Source organism: Bombus vosnesenskii, unplaced genomic scaffold (genome assembly GCF_011952255.1).
Source record: "Bombus vosnesenskii isolate JDL3184/JDL3185 unplaced genomic scaffold, Bvos_JDL3184-5_v1.1 scf7180000013316, whole genome shotgun sequence".
NCBI classification, from domain to species: Eukaryota; Metazoa; Arthropoda; class Insecta; order Hymenoptera; family Apidae; genus Bombus; species Bombus vosnesenskii.
In genome coordinates, this window is record NW_022882962.1 from 1,836,205 (window position 1) to 1,857,769 (window position 21,565).

General features: G+C 38.6%; 1 protein-coding gene across 8 annotated transcripts in view; it reads left to right on the forward strand.

The window, feature by feature from the left end:
* Positions 1-21,565, forward strand: part of LOC117235442 (TWiK family of potassium channels protein 7-like) — a 290,562-nt gene that overhangs the window by 126,434 nt on the left and 142,563 nt on the right. The gene's annotated exons all lie outside the window — the stretch shown is intronic.

A 21,565-nucleotide genomic window follows, 5' to 3' on the forward strand; every position in this document is an offset into this window, starting at 1 on the left:
TACTATACCGCATATTTAACTATATCGTTAACGTGATTTTACTTTTATACTATTTTTAGTTAATATAAGTTTACTATATAAAGTTTGTAAAATATTTTCTCAACTCTCAGTTTTCCCAAATGTTCTCTCTCGATACTAAATGCCATTGTAGAAAAAAAACATTCGGCGTAACGAAGAATCTTCGATGTGTATTCTATTGTAGTATAGTAGTAAGTAGTAGTAGTAGTATTGTAGTATTGTAGTATCTGACACACACTCACACACGCTCTTTGTACTTAATTTTCAATTAGCAATTTAGTTTAACGAGTCTGGAAAACGGTTACAGCTGTTCAATAAGGCAAGAAGATCGACGATATAGTTTCACACCTGCATTAAACATTTTTGGAACATAGAAGAGGAGAATGCCGAGGATTTCGTGATAATACATCAGTGTGTCAAGCGCTTAACATCTTCATCCTCTAAATTATCCTTTCCCACTTCTCCATTCCCATTTTCCCTTTCATTGTTCCGGGAACTGTTATTCCCTTTCGTCCTTTTTTGTTTTCGTTCCATTCTATTCTACATGTCTCTTCTTCTTCTTTGAACTTTTCATCTGTCTCCGTTTTATCTATCGCGTACGTACCCGTTCCTTTCCATTCCGCCCCTCGTTTTCTCTTTTATTCTCTTACCACCGTTAGGTTAAACCTATCGCTTCTTGTTCATTACTCTACCATTGCCTCATACCATCGCTACTTGCCGCAATTCTCACAGCACATTTTTATCAAACAACGATAACCCAAAAATTTCGGTACACTTATGGTATACTCGTACCTCTCGAACCTTTCTTTTGCTACACGACGCTACTCATCGACACCATAGAAAGGCCCTGTCGCAACTCACCAAAGGCCAGTCTTGGTGTATTCTCACGTGGAATAAAATTACGAAAATGATGATTTTTGAACGATCAGCGAACAGCAGTTAATTTCTCATAACCTTTCGTAACGGTAGACCGCAGTCCTGGTACACCCGCGGCGTATAATCTTCGTTCGTTTGCGCACGAACGCAAGGAACAACATTTGGAACGAGACAGGGACGCGGTCGAATACACGTGCTGATGAAGCACGGTGTAGCGTTGATTAAAGAACTGCTGGTATGTTTCGCAGACGCGGACGATGTTCCGAAAATAACATTCTAAGCGTTCTGAAATACGTCGTGTTGGGTAGAGAGGCAGTAAATTATCGCGGCGAGAACGCGGTGTTATTCGGCGACGAGAGATACCCGTTTCAGGTAAAGCAAACGCAGTCAATTTCACAATCTAGTCGATCTGCCGGTGACTCAGCTACGAGTCCGCGTCGTTTCGTCTTATCAACGGTATTTTTCGCGCGCTTCGAGTGTCGTCGAATTAAATTTCACATCATACGTCGTAAATTGGCTGGCTTCGCCCCGTTACCGCGTCCATTCGGAACGCGAATTTATCGTTCCATTAATTTGACATTTAATTTTCCACGATAACGACGGCGTTCGCGCAATTTCTGTCTGATGCCCGGTTGCTGGCGGCCACTTCTGAATTACTCCTACCGAATTTGTCGCCGACAATTCGTTGGCCGTGCAATTTCGTTTCGCCGTATTATCGATGTAACCTCCGCGCCCTGGAATACAGCTGACTCTTTGAATTTACCTTGGCTGCCCGCTCCACGACGCCCCCAACCCTTCACCTCGTCCCCTATACTCCCTTTCCCCTAAACCTTGCTCTTCGTCCCGCTTGTCACCCGGCAAATCCTCGTTTTATGATTACGATCTTTCGCGCGGACTTTCGCCATTCTCGTTAATTATCGCGGCCTGCGTACTTTCCGTGACACACATTTCCATCGCGTCGAATTATTTTGTTCGACGAATTGGAACCATACGGGAAACGGAATTTCAATTACCTACATCCTCGGAAATGAACTTTCAGCTACCTATACACCGTTGTTGTTCAACGCACTGCCCGGAGCTACGTTTATTTGCTTTATCGAAATTTATTACATTCCTGTAGAATTTCGTTTATCTTACTCGAGCAATATCTGCCGTGATAAAGTACAGTTAATATCGCGCAATGAAAATTGATTAACATATTTACGCGTTTTAAGTGGGTAGACGTGAAATTTCAACAGGGGGTGTTTATTCAAATTTCAAAAGCGATGCTCGAATATCTTTTAGTAGAACAAATATCGATATCAAACGATGAAATTTACTTTTTTTTAGTTGGATCGTCTGCGTTTCGTGTTGTTGAAGTTGTGTGCGTGTTTCAGCGACAAAAACTTTCCTCGAAAGTGGAGCAAATAACGTTCATCGTAGCCAGTTCCAAGTATATTAATACAGTTTTATATTTAACTTTGTAAAATTTTGTATGCAAATACACGCAACTAGTTCACGTTCGACGATACATGTCGTATAAAGGAAACGGCATTAAAGTAGAAGCATTCCGATATTTGCTTTACGAGCGATATATCGCAAATCTCTTTCATTGTTACCACGCACAATAGTAGAACTTACTTATTTATACTTTTCCTCTTTGTTACTTATACTATTCTTTACAATTGTATTACTATTATGTTCCACTGCTTTCGTTGATTAATTGTATTTTATAAATAACTCCATGGATCAGATTCGAATTTTTTCTCTTCCGACTTTCTTACTAAATTCGTCAAAAGCTTCTTTGCCGAAATTTACGATTCGCTAGATTCTTACAACATTTACAAATATTTTCTGCTTATTCTTAACCATTATTTAGCGCCAATACATAATTCCGACGTCGGTTAATTAACGTCGTTTCTTTCTCAAAATTTTAGGACATTCCAACCTACCATTAAGTCGTACACGAAAATTTACGACGTTTGCTTTTCTTGGAACTCGGTTCACTCGTAAATTTTCTACCTACCTTTCGCCATCGCAACTTCAGTGTCGATTTAATTAACCTTTCAACGTAAACGAGTCGGAATGATTCGTACAATCGGGACGAGGTATAGACGCGACAGTGACGGTGGAAAAGTTGCACCCCGAAAGCGGAGAAACGCGTATACTCGGAGTTTCTTGTCGCCAGTTCAACGCAATGTCGCGCTGCAGTCGAAGAGACTAGCGGCAGCGTTTCGTGTGCGGAATTGTTCGTGACTTTGCCACGAACTCTGTCAGTCGGGAGCACGTCCCCGTGAAATGATCACCGCGATTCGAGACGTGATCCGAGAGCCGAGAAGCTTCGCTATGGTTCTCCTTAAATTTTCCCTACTTTTCGTCCGTCGATGTTCGTTCAGTTTTATAGTCGTCCTGACGCGACCCGCTTTCACTCGCGAAATCCTGCCAATGGCTACGCGTGGTCATCGAAATCTCTGTGACCGACTCATCGACAAACTGTCGAATAGAAAATGGTTCGAATCATTTGGGAAAAACAGCTCTTTTTAAGCAATTATCGAACGATCGCGCTATATTCGTTGTGCTTCTTCATTCATTTAGCGACATCGGTGTGTACTGAACGAAGGAAATATGTAAATACTAATTATATATGATATATGTAAATATGTAAATATTCCTGAGAAGAGTACATTTAATCACAAAAGTCTACATGCCCATCGTGGACATGGAACGTAATAGTAAAAACGTTAGCTTCGCTCTGTATGGCGCGCGTATTGTTAAAATGTAACGTAGTTAGTTCATTTTCAATTTTATTAATAAAAGAGAGGTAAAAAAAAGATACAAGATAGAATGTTGCAAAAATTACGCACGCCTATTGTGTGTACATGAAGTCATAGAAATAGTATTTTCTTTGATAAGTGAATTAAGTAAAATTGGATAAATGATGGAAAGTTAAAGTTAAGTAAAATAATAATAGAGAGCTTCACATTGTTATTCATATAGAGTGGATTAATATCAGGTATATTTAAGGTATATAATTGCTTCTTTTTTTCTAGTCAGGTATTTTGGGTAAATAAAATAGGAACATTGGAAAATATTTCGAAGCAGAAAATGAATTCTGTTTCCTATGAAAGTTTTAATAACTTATCCAGGTGTTCCGTTTTATTCGTAAATAATGTTCTCTAAATTGCAAGTACAGAATGTTTAAAAATTCGTTCATTATCGTCCGATGCATTCATTATAAAACTGCGCTTTAAATAATAGGTAACGTTAAAAGCGCTTGAAACGTAAATTACACGTGTAACCTATATTTTTTATACCTTTTAACAGCTAAATTTTTCAAGTTTTCCTCCGCAACCAACCTTTCCCGAACGACGTATTCTATTAGTTATTATTGCATGATAGATATCTCGATATGGCGAAATATTATCCACAGTATAACGTTTATAAATATTTACAGAGAAGTTTTTATTTTATTTCTTCTTTGCTCTTCAATTATAACAATAAACCTATGAATTTCAATTCAATTTGCGTTCGTTACTTTTTATTCGGCAATTGTATAGATGGAATGATCGATTGAAATTTGTGGACGATGTTAACGAATTTGCGTGAATGAAATGTTGCCTGTTCGGGAAATATCAGATTTACAACATGCCGATGATTTTTCTATATTTATAATTCTGGTGCTTCCGATCGTTTGACATTTTTTTTGGCGGGCGTGGATTAAAAATCACGATTTGTCCCGTTATTTTTTTCTTCTTTTTTTTTTTTTTTTGTTCGACGCAAATGGATGTTAGCGTTTAATGAATTCTGTGTGTTGAAACATGGACAAGATTTCGGACGCAAAAGTTGGAGGATCGTAACAGGAAGTACACAAACGAATATAATTGATTGAAATTCGAGGACGTTTAATTACAATAGGTAAGAATTTTTCGCGACTCGTCGACGATATTACGATATGGCAAACGCTTCGAACCCGAGGGAGTTCTCATAATGACATCAATGTTTCAGTTTTCCGTGGTGCGAGGAAAATTCGAAAATTCCACGATAATAGGACGCGACGATGCATGTCCATGCATTGTAAATTTAATACAAGTTTTATGCGTGAAATTAAAATTTTGATTAAACGTTGAATCGTTCCGGGAACGCAACACAGACGAAACCAAGCTACGTACCACTGAAAACGTAATGTTTTGATTAATATTTATTAGCCTGTCCTGAAATATCTACAATCGATAATATTCAAACTCGGAGTAAAATCGATCGGTATGATATATTTACTCGCTTGGTGATATTTTTTCTCTCGTCGTTTCGTTCTCATCGAAGAATAGGTACACAGCGATTATTATAATTGTTTCGCGTATTTTTCGCTATTCTTTTACCCAAAAGCTCGCATACGATGTACGTAAAGTTCTATCAATTTGCGAAATTCGGTCACTAGAATTGTGTTCTAATAGGATTCTTGTTAATAAATACAAATAAAGGGTACAATCGCGCTATCACCGGCGACTATCGAGTGAGAACAAACGTTCTAAACTAACAATAAAAATTCTCTTTTGTTTTGTGTATCCCAGGCGCTCGAACGAAAGGGGAACTATATGATACACTGAAAAGAATAACCGCGTCTGGGGAATACAAAGGACGTAAAGCCATCTTCAAAGACTTCGCCCAAAACTGGGTCGTACTCGTTACACGTTCGATTGATTTGCAGCTTCGCGCTTATTTGGTAAGCCCTTTTCTTCTTTCTGTTTGCTATCCTTTCGTACTGTCCCACCCTAATTTTACTTTACTGACAAGGAACACTTGAAAGGAATCTTGCCAACTTTCGTAGAATGTCGTTAAAAGCGAATTGTTTGTTATCAAACTATTTAATTGAATGGTGCAAAACGATGTAACAAGTAGACCGAGGATTTTTATACAAATTAAATCTACGCTATCAAATATCGTAGAAAGCGTGTATTTTATATCGGTTCCTACTATATCGTTCGCAGTATGATAATAACTATTCGAAAATGAATTCTAAAACTTGGCCATTTCATTTTATTTAAACCTCGTTATTTCGTTATTGAACATGTCGACCGCCATGCGAATTTTGTAGACGTATTTTGTTTCCTGGGAGCCTCGGCAGATTGAAATATACTGCACCGTAACATTTAATTTTTGCAAGATGTTATATATCGTATTTGCACACTTTTTCTCTGGCAATGTTTGTTAAGTTATTCGCATCGTTGACCATTTTTTAGCAAACGAAGTTGATCTTATTTCGGACATTCTAAACGATTTAGTAACATGGGTAATCGATGACCACCGTGCCATTCAACGTTTCAAACTTCGTTATTCATTTTCTATTCTTTTCTTTTTTTATGTGTGTTTTTACTACTGTCAATTTTTCTTCGTACACGTTTCTATTACCTCGATTCGATTTTTCTTGCGCACCGTGTAAGAACTTGGCTGGAAGTTGAATGTGCGTTTCTATCTGGCAGCTGGTTTCCGGGATGCTGATACGAAAAAAGTCTGACGTTGTCGCGACGCCACGTTTTTCCATCGAACGACACATTGGCACCGAACACGCAGATTTCCGGTTACCGCTGATTAATCTATGCATTGTACCAAACTGCTGGACCGTTCCAACTGGATTTAGTTACGACAATAAAATTCCATTTCAATTGAAAATAATACCTGCCCATCGGGACTCGGACCATCAACATTATCGATTAATAATTAATCTACTTGAAACGCGTGGCTCAAAATGCTATCGTGGCGATTAATCGTGGAATATATATTTTCAGGATGACTTTTCAACGAGCTTCCGTTTAAACATCGCGTTCACGGCTTAATTTAATGACCTCTACACTCGACAATGCGAAAAGGGATTAACGTTATCTCATCAAACTTGCTGACAGACAAAATGTCTCGCTCGACTCGCGCACACATCGTGTTTCGCTTTATTATCTTGACAGATTTTTACTCTGTTTGTTTATTGCAAACGATCTTTCCGCTACGAGTCATTTAAAGCGGTTCATCAAGCAGCTGACTTTCAATGGAGTTTCGACAAAGCTTTCATGACCGTAAACCGAATTCCCTTGTAACAAATCCATCGACATTGACAGTTTCACCAGCACGTATACCACCGTTGGTTGGTTTCCAAGTTAGTTTCGGGCACGTACAGCGTATAACTTTAAAGTAGCTGCTATTAATACAGGATTCAGTCGTTTTTCAAACGGTTGCTCGGTTCCTGGAAGGCACGAGCGAGGTTGTAGAAACGGGAGTTTCAGCAACCACCTTGTGTATTACACATTATTCGTATGTGACGTGACGTATAAATTTCTCGTCCAAACATCAGCCATAATTCCATACGCATTCGCGTGTTGTAACGTTACCAGACAATTGTAGAGAATTATATATATATGTGGGATAGTGTGACGTCAGGGGAGGACGTGGCGTGAGGGGAATTGTTTATTAACGTTGTCAAGATATGTTAATGTTGTCAAGGAGTGTTGTGAGCGTTACCAAGGTATGAGCAAAATAGGGATAAGGGAAAGGTATAAGGGAAGGTATAAGGGAAAAATGAGCATGGAAAATGCTGTCAGAGTTGAATTTATCGTGGTCGTGTGAAGTTTGTTGTGTTGTTGTGTCGTAGAATTAGTGAGAAACGAATACGCGAAACGCGGTATTATATTCGATTTCGTGTGAGTGCAACGATATTGTATTTATCATACTGTTTTCTATAAACTTATAATATAATATTCCTACATATACATATAGTATAATTAAATAACGGAAATTTTCAATAAATGAAGCATTTTATAATAAATAAAGTAAATTTTATAAAAAGTATGTGATTATTAATCGAGTGTCGCGTGTTAGACTTGCTTTGCTTTCATTATATACACATGCACGTTTCTTTTCCTCTAATTTATGAATTGACAATGTTTTATGCGTGAACCTGGCTGATTGCAAAGCTGTCCTGACGCGAAACGATGATTGAATACCGTTTATTTACTTCAGCAGTTATGGCCACCGTCCTAATTAATATTCATACGTCTAGGCGCATAAATCACGTTATGTGAATCACTCTATTACAATTCGGCCGTATACTTGCTATTCATGACCCTGAGTCGCAATCAATATAACTCAATTGTCGTATTTCATCGATTCTTCGAAATACCAATTGCGCGTCACGATAATTTCCATCTGCGCGTTGTGGAAATATTTTCCCCATTATACAGTCAATCACGAAACTCTACATACGAATTTTGTGTATTCGACGTACCGAAGGAACTAAAAACGTGATTTGTCGCAAAATTATTTATTCCATTGTTATTAACGTTTTTCTACAGATGATTAAACCAAATAAAAACATTTAATTCGCTAAGAATCTCGGGATAACGTTGCATCGGAAATTACAAAATCCTTTAGTGTTTTCTACGCTACGAAGATAGCAGGATATTAATACAATACGAATCCTATTATTTTCGTGATTTCACGTCGACGTATTTTATATTCTTTTCCTTCTTCTTTCTAAGTAAAGGTGGTAGATTTGGACGATATATGTATTTCGTAACGCGTGCAGAAAATCCGTGGGACTAACATTCTTGTCACGGTATTTTATATTCAAGGAACGTACATGAACCGTAAACTTTTGTGACCAACTGTATACATCGTCCTCAGTCCTCAACCCGAAATCCAATGAAACAAGAACGACAAAAATTCCAAGTATACGCAAAACGTTATCGACAGTCTCATCGCGCGAAATCGAACGCTTAACTGAAAACGAATGCCGAAGAATTATCTGGTAAAATAACGTGCGGACTTTGGAAGCGAGTGAGAAGAGGAATTTCAAAGCGTAACGCAGCCGATTTACGAAACGGGCGTAGTTTCACGGCGAAACGATCGCGAAAAGCATGGATAACATTCTATCACGGTGTTCTGCTCGCGATAGTTGGGAAAGTGAACGAGACTTTACAGGTACTTCACTGGATAAGTGGGATTCCGCGCATTTCTTCGGCAACCCCTTCCGGGGTTGCTCGAACATTGTAAAATGCCTTCCGAGTTTCGACGTTGCCACGATTTATTTATTCGCGCTGGTAAAATCTGCCGGAATAGAGGACAGACGATGCTAGCCACTTTTTCATTTTCCTCGGCAAACTTTTCACGCGATCCTGCAGGAAATTGTCGACCGGTAAGTCCGAGCGTTCCTTTCGTTTTCCTCTTTTCGCTGGAGTTCCCTCGTCATTGCCCGTTTCTCGAACTTTGGATCGTGACGATCTTTTATCACATCTCGTGATAGAAATAAAAATACGCTGCCTTTTGTCCCCTTTAGAAAACTCTTGCTATAGGAGGGACGAGAGATTCGCGAGGCATAGGGCAGACTGGAGCGTTAAATTAGCATCACAAAGGCTGGCGACAGTTTCCGAACAGGTCGGGCGAATCTTGGTCGGCTGATAACGAAGGAATACGTAAACGCGTTAGAAGCAAACCTCTATTATCCGAATAGCCAACCATCCGAACGTTCCATTATCCGAACATTCAATTATCCTAACGCTTCTGCAGCGTCATATTCTATGTTCCCTGGAAACGGAAACATTACTCATAGTTTTGATTGCAGTCTGTGTGTACACAATTTAATATGAATTCTCCTAGTCGGATGTAATAGAATGGATTCTACTCAACAAATGACAACTTAACCGACGAATACACCGAGGGTAATATCGTATACTACCTATGCTTCGAATTATCAACCTACGTACAAACTATGGTAGCAGGTTTAATAATTATTATATATTATTCATTTGCAAGTACCAAAAAGCAGTCAATACGATCGAAAATATTCTGAGAAATTTCAGGGTAGGTTTCCAGTGGTTATAGTTCAGAGCGTTGGATAGCTTTCTTAAATTAACAAATGAAAATATCGAGTCGATATAGAAGGACCGCGGAGACTATCATTTAATAATCTTAAGCACTTTCCTAGTTTTGTAATTAATACGAGAAAATTGAGAAGTTTCTTTTCGTAGAAATTTTCAGTATCAAGCACCTTTCGATACTTCGCCGTGTGAGACGAACTTCGATATCAGAGCGTAAAGAAAATAAACGTTGCGAAATGAAATTTTCTCTATCCTGTGGTAGACATGTCAATTTTCGCTATCAATTTCTTATCAATGTTCGCATCGTAATTAAATTCCGATAAATTATCCGACATACTGGAATTCGTAGCTGATAAATGTGAAAAATCTGCTTCCTCCTGTTAAGACGAAAATGCAATATTATCTCGCGGTAAATTTTTTTTTACGACTTTAAGCAAGTTCTTTATGTACGATCCTGTATCCGAATTGCTTTTCTTTCTCGGAAACTTCTTTTAAGACTATCTGTTCTAGCGAAATTACTTTGTACCCATAAAACTAGACCATACATTATTCCGATAACGTCGAAACACGTCCTAACTAATGCAAAGCAACGAGGAAAGTAATTAATTTTAAGTTTTATGATCTTTAAAAGCCACGCTAAGATCATTCGTTCTATTATTTAATTTCTCTCCAGTCATTAGATTGCCGACCTTTATCCACCTACGAGAAATTTGAAAATTCAAAAATGGGTAAAATGCAAATAATTTGTAAAAATGTATAACATACCTCGAATATGATAATAGTCTTTGTGATATCTAACAGGAAAATCAAGTTTCTATCTCCGTTTTCTTAATTATATTCATGAAAATGTGAATTTGCATAAAAATCTGCACTCCACTTATCATCAGTCAGCTTAAACTAAGAGAACGTTTACCATCTAATTCACATATTTGAAATTTGCGTCGTTAATTCGTGTAAGGAGATTGCGGCATCGGTTCCCTGCATTCCGAATGACGAATTTCAGTAACGAATAGAAGTTTCTGAAACTGGCAGTGATTTCGGGGTTACAAAAGGATCAGAGTCTGCAAATAAACTCGAAACCGTTCGTGAAACGGATCCTTCGGCCTCGAAGTGGTTTCGAGTACTCGAGATTTCTCTTCGCAATAGTGAAATATCGATTCCACCTCGGAGTAATGGAATTCCGGAGGTAAATTTATGAGCAACCGGCCAAACGCACCAGTTGGACAGTGACTTAGAAATGGAAGCTTCCTCTAAAGAACGACATGGTCACTGTAAAAACTACGTCCTGTATTCCGAATAATTTAAGAGAATATAAGAAAAAAATTTTCCGGATAATTCGAGAAAAGACTAAGAAGCGAAAAGATCGCTTCTTGAAAAAGATCCTTTGATATGTTGATAGATGCTATTTTATAATTTCACCCGAAGGAAATCAATTTGTAGCGGTGACTCGCGAAAGTATTTGAACGCTTATCGCAGAGAATCTTTATGCTCACGTTGCATGCGTCACGTAAGAAATTACAAATTTTCATTGGCGTTATAACGAGACACGCCTATCACGATTGATATTTTGAATTTTTATTCGTTGAATATCGAGGATTATGAATATAATGCGAAATATATATTTACATTTAATATTTTATAACTTTCATATATATTTTCTGATATGTTGGAAACTTTATCAATGTAATCATAATACTCGTGTCTCGTTACAATGTTAACGAAATTGCAAAATGTTTCTTATAACGCACGCGATTTATTCGTAAAAAAGTATCTATCTGTAAGAGTTTGAATAGTATAATAATATAAGTATAATAGTATAATATAGTAGATCTATAGTATATTTCCAAACAAAGAATTGCGATTTCTTAGATATGCACGGTACGAGAAGGAAATAAATTTCGGACTGGGAACGCTTCCAAATTTGAATTTCCACGATGTAGAGGCTTGAATGAAAATTATTCATACCTTGGGAAGCAAACTTGCTAACTTCTCGTTTGCGTTCGAAGCAAGTTTCTTATCCTTGGTTCTTCGTTGTTAAAAGTTCCGTATAAACGCGAAAGAATACGATTGTTCTAGATTATAAAGTTATCCGCCCTTCCGTTTTCTACGCCACATTTAATTCCGTTTCGATCGCGTGTTATCGCGCTTGATGAGCTTGTATTTATTTACGATTCCAATTACGAGAATTAATGTTTGTCTTTACGCGTGATAAAACTTGAGCGAAAGAGCCGGACGAAAGGCATAATTTAAATTCATAACGTCATCGATGCGATGCGTATTAATATCAGACTGTTTCAACAGCCAATTTTGGTTCGTCGAAAATACCTAATTTTCACGTAGAATACATACAGATTAATTTTCGTCCGATCTAATTTTATTTATTAATTCCGGCGTCGAATTCAACGATCGTAAGAAAAACATTTTATTTCGAAACACAAAGCGCGATAGTTGTTAGTCTAATTCGAATTTTCTGTGACAGTCGCATATTCATGGCATAAATTTGAATATTCAGTTTTCGAGGGTATTTCGAGGAAACTTACGAGAATAGTGTTGAAACACTACCAGTGCAACTAGCTAACAAGTAGCAAGATTCATCGACCAAATGGACATCGTATTTGCCTTTGGTCCCGTGTTAATCTTTCGGTATTAAGCACAGGTTGCGGTTTAATATCCTGTTTTTGCGGCGTAGTATCACAGAACGATCGATATCCAGAAGCTTGTGTACTCTATACTGTTTATAATAAGATATCGAGACCCGTTACTTGTATCGTATTTGACTTATCAGTAGTACAACTCAAGCATTCCCGACTTTATAGAATTTCGGTAAGTTGAGAAAGTTCTCTGCTACGTAACATCGATGGATGCTTCTTGATATTAACAAATAGACAATTTCGTGTAAGAGATAATCATATATTATTTCAATTTTATATATGTAAATTATAAAATTCTTCAATTAATCGAAACATTGCATTTGGTTTAGTAACGACATCCGCTTTTATATAATTTGACTAAATTGAAGAAGTTTCTCCACGTGTACGTAAAATCGATGTATATCAAACGATTGACAATTTTATACAACTAATAATCGTATGTTATTTAAATCTCGTATATAAACTATAAAATTATTCAGTTAGTTAAAATATTGTCAAACAGAAATCGCACGTAAAAGCTAGAAATATTGGCCACCTGATCAATTGCGTTTCATAAATCTTCATTTATAATAGCCGTTCAATCTTTGGTCAACAAATTCCAGTCATCAAAGTAAATAATTTCAGTAATACGCGAAGCTTTCAATATCTATTGGTGGAAGGATCGCAGACGATGTCCGAAATGGCCCACAAATTGTTCCCATTTTTCGACCGATAATCAAGCTATAAATTTCACGGCCTTTCGCTTATTTTCGGCTCATCGGCAGACAGCAGAAACAAACTTAATAATTACGGCTGTGTGAGCGACGCGTGTACTTTTCGCAGCGGATGTCCACCGCTTTCACGAATGCCAGAATTAATCGCTACTATCGACGCAATTAACCGCCTCGCTACGAGCCGCGTAAATGTTTTTTGATAATAGTTTAATCCTCTCGAGCCGTTAATTAAACGATTTCTCGATACGCAAGCGCGAAAATTCCGATTCCGTGGCGTAATTTCGTTGCCGGCAACCAAAAAGGGAGACTAAAATTCGCAAATATCTTGCGGGCTTATTAATATTTACATTACCGCAAAATAATGCAAGACTATTTGCCAAATTATCGCGCGAAATTACATATTTGCCGAATTAACGTGACCCAATTATCGCAGTCGATAACGAAATAGAATGTAAATGAACGAACAGGCCGAGTAAAACAATTTCTGAGATGTTGTTCGCGTTGAAATTAAATTCAATCGCGAGATCTGTTATTCCGTCGTTGTAGGAATCGTACGTTGTAGAAACGGTGCCAACTCCTACGCAGTTTAATAATATGATTGATATCTTCTATACAGGACACGGGAAACGGTGACCAACCTCAGAAACAAACCAAACAAACTCGTTTGAACCAGTTTTCATTTCACAGTTCGTTGATATACGCCGTTTTCTGTGACAGGGATTTTTGGATACACTTGGAAAACTAATTCTTTACTTCCAGAGATTCGTTTCTATGTTATCGATTTTATTTTGAGATTGGATTGTTCGCAATGATGGTAAGAAAATTAAAAAAAAAATCGAAGGATAACGTGTTTCAATAGAATTAGCATTTTATCAAATAACATACGCATCGTTACTTTCAGTGGCATTTTTACCATTTACCGGTGGCTTCGCAATTTTGCTAAATACACAGTACACAGTACGCCAACTGTCAAAAATACTACGGACTTTTCGAATAGACTAGTAGAAAACGTTGTTACACGTCACAGTTTTCCGTGACTGTTTTCACGAGATTGTATCGATCGGATATATTTTTCTGTAGCGTACGGTTGGTTTCGTAATGGAATTACCAGATTTTCGACTTCTTTTAGAATTATTCTTATTTAGAATTATAAAACACTATTGTTACGATGGCGAAATGGGCGTGAGTTTCTCTTGTAACAGCTAAAAGGATCGTAACACGTATTTTCAACGAACTGTTAATTAAGACAAACGTTTCTGCTCTTAATTAAGAGTAATACAGTTGAACACAATAAAGAACAAAAACCATTGGAGTTTTCATTGCTAATAAGGGTTGCCCACTCCGAGGATTCAAAAAACGAGCCGTATATGCTGAACGAATTCTTCATTTTCTCTTTAATTTCCATTCTTTTCTCTGTATTTCTGTGCAAAATATTAACCCATCGACGTTAAAACTCGAATAATCACATTACACGCTGTCGAAATTTTCGCAATGCAGCAACGTCATGGCACGAACGTTGTCAATTAACGATTTAGTAATAATTTAAACAATTTTCGTATTGCATTTCGTGATAAATTCCCCTCTGACGGATTCTTTTAATCGCCAAATATGTATTGTCAAACTGTCCTCTATTTTCGTACACTGTTCGTACAATGAATAAATCTGACGTATTACGTCAACCGAATATGCTTTCTATCGCTAAATATGTTTCGATAATTTTTACTTAACGAACTGCGTCATTATTGCAGTGGAAAATGAATCCGTTAACAATAATCCGTTTACACGTATTTATTAATATGTTGCTTTGTAAAATACAAGTATCTATTGCCATTTATTTTTCTCCCAGTGAACTCTGTGCCTGTTTTCTCAAATCATGCATTCGTTTTATCATCGAGATTTTACCATTCCTTTTCGTAAATTGTAACAATAATGAGGAAAAACATCTGGTACGAGTTAAATTTCTCCTCACCAGTGAATAGAACATCCCACCCCCCTCCCCCTCCTTTTCTTCCTTTGTTGCATCCATTGCTTTGCACATTGTTCATTGTAAAAGTTGTTCTTTGTGTCGCTTTATTAATAGAGAGTTTCGTTTTTGAAATTTTTCGCCTGCGCTTCAACAAATTGTAGATACATTTCCGTCTTCTTTCGATTGTTCTCGAAATCGTGAAAATAGTTCAATTTGGATTTTTCGACCCGATGAACCTCGTAATGTCCGTTTCGTTGAATGTATTTCCGCGAAAAAGATACAACAAGACGGAAGGTAAAACAATGCAGCATACATCGTCCATTGTAAACTCAAAAGAAAATGAGTTTCCTCGCTGGTAATTACTAGACTGCGAATTTTTATGCATTTATGGAAAACGTGGAGATGCAAAAATACGCCCAGTGCGTATAATGTACGACGATATATTATCCAAAGTAGATTACTAATTACGATATTTAATAGACGAAGCACGCTTGTATTTAGGTTTCGTTTCTCTAGTTCGTAACGTTCGTAAAAATATAAAAATGCATATGAACCCGGAATCTGTTAATTACTCCTTTTGCGACGTTTTTTTGTTCACTAACTGACACGTCACAAACTACCGAAGCTTGTCCGATTAAATTCGCTGTTATTCTACTTATCGTTAGCACAGAAGAAAGCGAAACTCAACTATCAGGTTGTCCGAAAAGTTTCTTTCGCTTTATGAGGAAATAATAGACGCACAAGGTTTTTTGTTTTATATTATTTTGTCGAATTACGTACGATCCATTTCGTTCTGTTGAGATAAACACCGCGACATTTCACAGACTCGGTTTCATGTTTGTACGAAGGTGCACTGTTGTAAAAAATACACAAAAAGAAAGACACTTTTCGGACAATCTAATACAAAATATTTGAACCAATCGTTTACAATGTCTCGGAACGTGTAGACAACCACGAATTAGAAGCTTGGCCACGATCGAACGAGGTGAATGTTCTCGCATAGCAGGATTTGCGATAAATTCTCCCTTTCATTGGGAAAGAAATCGCGTGGTGAGTGTTAGTCGAGTCTTCTATACCATTAGAAGATTCATTGTATTTCTTTCCTTGCCGCCCACTCGGCGTTACGTCCGTCGTTAATCTTCTGAGAAACTCTGGGGGGATTCATTAACTATAGCGAACATCCGCCAGTCACTGGAGGCAGTCCAGAAATCAGGGTATATATGAGTTTTTCCACGCTCGCCAGCCCAAAGAGACTAAACTCTCGCTACTCCTTGTTTCTCTCGCTTCAACACCGTACATCCTGCTTTTCCTCGCTTTCTTACGAAACCAATTGCCAGCGAAGGAGCGCAAAACTTTCGGAATAATCGAATTCTCCTCGCCGTTTCTTCGCGTTTTTTTGCGCGCTGGCCCCATTTCGGCGCTATATTTTCCACGGAACTGCGTTTCGCTGACGAAATTTCTGTATTCAGGAAACGTGATGTTAATTCCACCGAGTTCATGAAATCTCCTCCCATTATATTTTATTATATCATATAGTACTTTATATAATATTTTATGCGTCATATCCTCATATCCCTGTCGTATTATATTTTTTATTCGTTATTTGAAATAACCTTTTAATCAAAAACTAAGACGACTACACGGAGAAATTGATGAGAGTTTCGTTTTAAACAGCGCTTATTCCTATCTTTTCGTTTAACTTGAAACTACGACCGAAGAAAGAGTTTAGTGGGCAAGACAACTTTCGGCAAGAAATGAAATAGTTACAGTCTTTTAATGGAAATTTCAACACCAAGCTCTCTACAAAGACGATAAGGATTTCGCTAATGAGCGAGATCCTTGAAACTTGCAGCTACAACTTGTAAGTTACAAGATTCTTACAATAACCGAGTGAAACATGATCGTTATCGCAGGGGATGCTTTTTATTGGTCCTTCGCGCTGTCCAATTCATCGGCGATCTAACGAGGAACCAGCTTGAATTAATTCTTTCTTCTTGCTTCTGTCCATTTACAATTCGTCTCGAGGCAATTCGCCAACTTTGTCGATCGAGTAGGGGACGTTACTCGAATTGTATCGAATAAACGCAACTTTTATCGACGATAGTTGCGAGTAATTGATAATACTTTTTCTTATTTTAACGACGGATTACTTATTCATTGTAGTTTCATTGAAAATTCTTTCACAGTTTTAGAATGAATTAAAACTGAAGATAATGAAGGGCGATCTTAACACAGCTAGTTGCATTTTGCGTAATTAATTCGCATTACAAAACCAAAAACGTTCCCATTCTAGCTGCACGTTAACTTATTCTATGAATATGAAAGCGTCGAGGAAATAAAAAAGATGCAAAGTGAGAAGAGAAGTGCAAGCATCGCATCTGATAAACCTTCATGCTCTTGAGAAGAGAAGTTGAAATTTTTGTAGTAGAATGAATTTAATTAAAACGTAGGTTTCTGCAACATAATATCCGATTTACAGACCTCGTTGTTGCATCTGAAAAATTCATACGAGTGTAACTTCCGAAGGAAATGAGATCCGAAAACTTCACAAATTAGAGCTACCTGGGCAAAGTTCTGCTAATTTATCTCATCGTCCTTCAAAAATTGATTACGAATTTCTTATAATTCTCTTTTCATTCCTTGTCACGCAATATCCTATTAATTTCTGTTATTTTATCGTCGTGTATCATTCCGTTAAGCGAAACTTTGTCGAACGAGTCGTCGTTTGAATCTGCAAACTCGAATTTCCTAAGAGAAAAATATCGTAATTTTTCACCGCATAAAGTCGTTTGAAACTCTTTTCTCGTGTTCGCTATAATTAGAGTCACCCTTGTCGAAGTTTAACTATACCGGTGATCTTTAATTCAGACGAAAAACTGAGTTCGTGAGGGTCGTACAGGGCGCACGGGAAGAAAACCTGAAAGAATGCAAGTAGGAAGCGGCGAAAAACGTAGGCTGACGATGTCGATCCAAGAGACTAATCAAGTCCGACGGAGCCTTCGCTCGTTCCTTATGCGTTGCTCGTTCGCATAAACGCTTCGTTGCACGTTCGTGTTATTAATTACGGTCTCTCCTCGTCCCTCCGATGCTTCAGCCTGTTTTTAGTTTTAACGTAGTTTAGTTAACACGTGACGACGTTGCGAACAAAATACAGTTCATAGAACGACGATACCAAAAACGCCGATGTCCAAGCTTCACCAACGAAAGTTAAAAAAAAAAAAAAAGGAAAACAAATCTCGTTTTTTGAATTTCACGTTCCAGCGATTCTCCGTCAACGTTCTTGTCGTCGAATTCATTTGACGCGAAAGTAACGAGGTAAACGCTATAAATCAACGAGCGCTTTTCCATTTTCGCAGCGGTGTTTTTCGCTGGTACGTCTGAATGTAAGTTACTGGCGTTATAATATCTGCAAAAAATCCATCCACCCCGCGGAAAAGCTGGGAAATAGTGACAATGTCATTGGAATTAATGTGGACGAGACAGGTACCGGCCGGAGTTCATTTATTGTCTGTAAAAGCTCTCTATTCGTCATTGTCGTATATACGGTCAAAACAATGTACGCATTCAGCGAGGCCGTGAGGGGCGTGATGGGAGCATGGGAAATGGTCCAGGTCGGTGGAACAGGGATTGTACGATGATAAATAAATCAACGAATCGCCAGGCGGACCCTTGCGATCCTTCTTCACGGTGAAGCACGCGCGTTTATTAACGGGCCGACAATTTTTTTTCAACTCCTGCAATCTGTTGGTCCCTTGAAACCGATGAGCCACGTTCGAAGAAAAATGTACAGTAAAACGCTGCTATCAGCGTTGACCTACGGTTATCTATTTCAGTTCCGCTTGAATATTATTCGCGCTATGTTATCTCGTTGCGGTATTCTAAATACTCGGTCGACGGTATAGTTGACATTATTCTTTAAAAATAGTCTTTTTCGGAAATAGAGTTTTAACAGATAAAAAGAGATTTTCGAGGGAAATCCTTGGAAGTTTGGTGGAAGGGAAAAAGTTTTTTCCGTGGTAACCAACGAATATACACCGAACGTAATTAAATTACAAACCACTTAACTTGTTGCTGAACTTGAGATTAATCCGAGATTACTTTGCAGCGGAGAAACAGTATTATTCTATTACCCCGTTATTGTTTCCTTTATCTTGCATGCAATCGTGTTGGTTTCACGATGTATGATAATTGAACAACACCGGCTACTTTGCACGCCGCTTATAATCCGTTTTTTCTTAAGACGAGCTTAAGCGCTTCTGCTCGCCTAAAAGCTAAATACCAGAAGGGGAAAGGAATTCAAATTAATTCGGTGAATAAATTAAAGTGTTTCTAACGAGGCTAATGCGATTCGATTTAACATTCATCCGTAATCTATATATAAACGTCGTGTATCCAAAATACAATCTGTTTTCTCATTAGCGTTGAAATTACATTGAAGAGGGATCATAAATCACTGGAGTGGGAAAAGTCACGTACAAAATGGCAATTCGCTGGAAGAATGACGAACAATCGTAAGTTGGTTGGATGCCGCGACAAATTTCGCTGCATGTTTCATCAAATTGCCACGTAGGAAAGATGCAAGTTGCTTTCCGATCTTCAACCTAAATTCACTTCGCCTGCTTCTCTCCGGCCCCTGGATTCGCTCGATCCCTTCATCTTGTCGCGTCTCCTTAATTCTGCAGGGGCGTTGCAGTAGAAAGTTTTGCTGGCAAAGCCAGACCAGCTTCTCGAGCGTTTATTTTTGGATCCTTCAACCTTCGTCGCGTTCCGTGTTCCCTCTTTCTTTACTGTTTGCTAAATCCGTAATAACGATGCGCCCCGTTTGAAGTACTCGTCTTAAACCATTTCATACGGAAGTCCCTTTTCCGGCCGGAATACGTGGCGAGCTAGAATACCCGACATAACCTTTCGAACAACTTTGCCAGCAACTTTCTGAAAAACACATTTATAAACTCTTAGCTGGAGTCTGCTACCGCGCCTCTCTCTATTATTCGATATGATGAACGCGAGAACGTTTGTGGCCTCGACTGTTTTCCTCCTTTTACTCGTCTTCTACTGGCTCTCGCTTCGGACGATATTCTCCTCCGCTCGTGTTTCTTTATTAGCACGCTTCGAGAGTCCGCCCTTTGAGACTCGCTTTAGACTCTTTTTCTCCAACTTTTCTGCTCGCTGAAGATTTCCCTTTGCATCGCCGCATCTTGCTTACACATGCATTGCTTCGAGAAGATGCAGGCCGTCGAGTGGTTTGCCGCTCGGTTCTCTTCCTTTCCAATCCTAGAATATCGTTTCTTCGCGGTTGTAAATTTTCCAGAGACCGAACGAAGCAGAATCTTTTGTTCCGACAAAGACGAATACCTCAATTCTATTTTGACCCCTTTGCATCTGCACGAAAGCGGATGTCGCACGAAATAGTCTTTACTCATTTAGGTATCTTGGTCGAACAGTTTCCTTACGACTTCGAGCTGTTGGTTCGATGCTTCTTTGCACGCCTCCTACGTCTTTCCGTTACTAAAATTTCTACGAAATCTCATTTCTACGAAAGGAATGTCATACTTATAATGTCGGGTTTCCATTGACACGATTTATAGAACAATCGTAAACCAGAAACAGTGTTTTTCAAGTATACGTTCTACTTTCCGCATTGTCGACGGCAACTATTCACTTTCCGTTTCTTTTCTGTTTCATTTCGACAACCATTTTCGTTCTCGCGATAACAAGATGTTCTTTCTTCGTTCCGAACATCGTCGGAAGTTTCGCTAGTGAAAAATACTTAGAGTCGCGTGAAAAACAAACGGGAACAAGCGTTTCTTATCTTCGGTTCGAGAAGAATGCTGGCCGGAAATTCAATTCCAACCATACCGTCGCGATCTTGCGTAATACCCGCTTCAAGACCGGCTGAATGTTAACGCCTCAACAACTAGCAGAAACTCTCGTGGTCTCTGTTCATCCCCCTTGCGTTGTAAGAGACTTAGCAAGGCGAAACGTTAGCGCGACGCCGGACAGAGGCGAATTCCGCAGCTGATTAAGGGAATTAGGCGGCCGTTCCAGCGAGTCCTGCGGACTCCATTTAACCGAGCTGCAACTGGAACTCGTGCCGCGTCACTATTCATCGTCTACCGCTACGGTTCTCCAACTATTCCCGAAGCGACAGGTGCCAGTTGTTGGATAAGCTGCGCCGTTTGAGCAACCGCCGACGAATGGACCATAATTCTCGCGGGGCTCCATGCCAGAGAGATTCGCCCCGCGGATCCTTATAGATTCACCGATCCTTTTGTACGATATTCCTCCCGAAGTTTATCAGAGACGATCGTATCCCGGTCGTACGACGTGCCAAAACTTTACGACTACTACGTGGCGACGTCGTGTCCGAATTGCGTTCATAGAACTTCGGGTTACCGTCGAGGTACATACCTGAAACTCGGATATAAAATCCAAGTCGTCGTTTCCAGCATCATCGTCGGTAGCATCAAAAAATCGTTGATGTACAAATTCATCTAATTTTAT